Genomic DNA, 3551 nt, shown 5'->3' with positions numbered 1-3551 from the left:
TATCACAGGAGAACTAATAAACTTGATTTCAACCGTATGTGTGTTGAATGTTTTGCTTGTGCTAGCTAGTTTTCAAAAATGCTTGGTTATCAGACACATTTTTGGTTGTTGGGTTTAGTCTGCTCCTTGTGGACTGGAAAAAGCAAGGAACGACACTGCAAACAACCTTATAAGGGTTAGTTCACTCAGAAATGGAAATTCTGTTATTAATTTCTCACCCTCATGTCGCTCCAAAGCCATTTAACCTTTGTTTATAATCTAAAATATCTTCATTTGTGTTCCTAAGATGAAGGAAAATCTCAAGGGAGTAAAACAACATTTTGAGAAATTAATAATCCATTTTTTGACCCTTTAAGGTAAAGTTAAATATGTTATTAGTTATTCAGTATTGAGTATTATTATGGAGCAGAGCAATTTGCAATCCTCTGAGCTTGTCTAGAACTTGACAAAATAATTTTAGCAGTTAAATATGTTATTTTTTTTGCAAGTTAGTAGTTTTCATTGCTGTCCAAATGATTCTTTTAAGGTATATTGCACTTTAAATGTCAAATAAACACAGTTATGTACATTACGAGCATTCTTGTGTAATTCGTAAACATAAGTAGTAGTTATGTCTCAAGTGAAAATCAACTGGTGTAAAAAAAATCAGTGTATTGAACAATGTATTGTATGTATTTGTATGACCAAATATTTAAATGAATTAAACTCCCCACCATAGTATTTAGTATTTTAATTAAATATATTTTATAACAATTGGAATTTTGTCATTAAATTACAATTTCGCAATACTTCTCAATGACTTTGAGCCCATCTCGACTATAAACTATAATTTAATAAGTGCTCGCAGCTTATTTATTACACTTTTTAGCTGTCATGCTCAACACAAATGCCTGGTAATAATAGTAATAAATCAAGTAATACCTTTAATCCCTGAAGAAATGACCTTGTTTTTCCAGTGGTCTCTCACTCGTCCGCGTGTTGAATCTGGGTGTATCAGTGTTACAGGTGTGGTAGAAAGTCTTGCATGTGCTTTTCTTTTGGTGCACTGATCTGCCTCTCCCTCCATGTCTCTCTTTCTCCCGGATTGAGTGAGTTCAAACCAGTCTGATGAGATTCCAAACCAGATTACATGCTTGTTTCAATTACTTTTCACGGTCAGAGCTTGCCAGATGATTCGTGGAAGAACAGGAGTAGTTTTGCTCTCTAATATAAATACATAAAAAATTGTCAGCTCAACACATTTTACATCTAATTCACAACACTTTGCATCATACAAAACCTATAATGGATAGATTCTTGATTCTGATTTGTTAAGCCATCACAGACACTACTGTGAATTACTCTAAAAACATACATTTGTGAATTTGTTACATCAGCTTTATTGCAGAACTGCATCTGTGTTGCTGCGGCTCCATATACTATGCATTTCAGCTTGATTAATTGTTTAATTGAACTGCTTATTACATTGATTGCTTATTTATTGAGGAACAAATGACCCCATTTCATTTTGAGACCATGTAATTCCCCTTATCAAAGAAATTCTCATGCACTCACCGGCCACTTTATTAGGTACACCTTATTAGTACGCGGTTGGACCCCCTTTGCCTTCAGAACTGCCTTAATGCTTTGTGGCATAGATTCAACAAGATACTGGAAATATTTCTCATATATTTTGATCCATATTGACATGATAGCATCACGTAGTTACTGCAGATTTGAGGGCTGCACATCCATGATGCGAATCTCCAGTTCCACCACATCTCAAAGGGGCTCTGTTGGATTGAAATCTGGTGACTGTGGAGGCCATTTGAGTACAGTGAACTCGCGCTTTATGACATGGTGCGGTATCCCGCCGAAAGTAGCCATCAAAAGATTTGTACACTGTGGTCATAAAGTAATGGACATAGTCCGCAACAATACTCAGGTAGGCTGTGGTGTTGACACGACTAATCTGCCCAAAGTGTGCCAAGATAATATCCCCCACACCATTACACCAACACCATCAGCCTGAACTATTGATACAAGGCAGGATGGATCCATGCTTTCATGTTGTTGACGCCAAATTCTGACCCTACCATCTGAATGTCACAGCAAAAATCGAGACTCATCAGACCAGGCAACATTTTTCTAATCTTCTATTGTCCAATTTTGGTGAGCCTGTGTGAATTGTAGCCTCAGTTTCCTGTTCTTCGCTGACAAGAGTGGCACCCAGTTTGGTCTTCTGCTGCTGTAGCCCATCTGCCTCAAGGCTCAACATGTTGTGCGTTCAGAAATGCTCTTCTGCATACCTCGGTTGAACGAGGGTTTATTTCAGTTACTGTTGCCTTTCTATCAGCTCAAACCAGTCTGGCCATTCTCCTCTGACATCAACAAGGCATTTGTGCCCACAAAACTGCCGCTCACTAGATATTTTCTCTTTTTCAGACCATTCTCTGTAAACCCTAGAGATGGTTGTGCATGAAAATCCCACTAGAAGAGCAGTTTCTAAAATACTCAGACCAGCCCGTCTGGCACCAACAACCATGCCACGTTTAAAGTCACTTAAATGAGCTTTCTTCCCCATTCTGATGCTCGGTTTGAACTGCAGCAGATCGTCTTGACCATGTCTACATGCCTAAATGCATTGAGTTGCAGCCATGTGATTGGCTGATTAGAAATTTGTATTAACGTGCAGTTGGACAGGTGTACCTAATAAAGTGACCAGTGAGAGTGTATGTGTGGAAATCCAGCTTACAAAGTGCCTTCGGAATATTATCCCATTTGTGACTTTAGGTTTATTGCATTTAAGTGTTGAATACACAACAAACTATATCAAAATGCCTGTCTTGTCAAATTCATATACAGTGCTCAGTATAATTGAGTACATCCCATTTTGAAAATGAGTATTTTTCTCCATTTCTCAGTGAATAAAGGCAATGTATTTTGGTGCATTTAAACAAAACAGATGTATTAAACAGATATATCTATTAAAATTATATTTTAGTCACCAAACATATTTAAAAATTGAAAGATAATACAATTAAATTCAAGCACCTACAAAATTTCAATAAAATTTTTCAATGTTTTTGCTTCTCTTGATTTTTCCTGTATTTTTTCCTGCATTTAATATTTTTCCATAACATTCAAATTTGTGATTTGGCTGCAGTACTGACTAGTCTTATGTAAATACATACATTTTGTATAGCTTCCTATTAAAATATGAATTTAAAAGATAGATTTGTGAGGGGTGTACTTATACATGCTGAGCACTGTATACAGTCAGTTTAGCATTTAATACAAATATTGTGTGGTAATTATTTTAAATTCAATGCCATACCTAAAATATTAATTAGTAATATTATTTAATACCCATTAATACTGTTTTAAAGGGGGACAGAAGAAGACAAACTTGTATAAATTGCAGTAATACAACAGGTAATATAATAATACATGGCCATGCAAATAAAACAAAACTTCATTATGAGAAACTTTGAGGTAGGGTTAAAGCAGCAGCCTTTTTCCTTCCTTCAAGAAAACAGTGGTCATTCAGTAATCTGAATGCTATTTTAACA

At 35.8% G+C, this 3551-nt stretch overlaps 1 protein-coding gene across 1 annotated transcript in view; it reads right to left on the bottom strand.

The window, feature by feature from the left end:
* Nucleotides 1–1125, bottom strand: part of LOC130231773 (E3 ubiquitin-protein ligase TRIM39) — a 17710-nt gene extending 16585 nt beyond the window's left edge. Inside the window, exon 1 of the mRNA XM_056461181.1 lies at nucleotides 922–1125. The gene's annotated coding sequence lies outside the window, so the exon portion shown is untranslated. The remainder of the gene's footprint in view (nucleotides 1–921) is intronic.
* Between the last annotated feature and the right edge of the window lie 2426 nt (nucleotides 1126–3551).

This window comes from Danio aesculapii, chromosome 7 (genome assembly GCF_903798145.1).
Source record: "Danio aesculapii chromosome 7, fDanAes4.1, whole genome shotgun sequence".
NCBI lineage: Eukaryota > Metazoa > Chordata > Actinopteri > Cypriniformes > Danionidae > Danio > Danio aesculapii.
The sequence above is the reverse complement of the archived record's forward strand: the minus strand, read 5'-3'. Positions and strand labels throughout refer to the sequence as shown.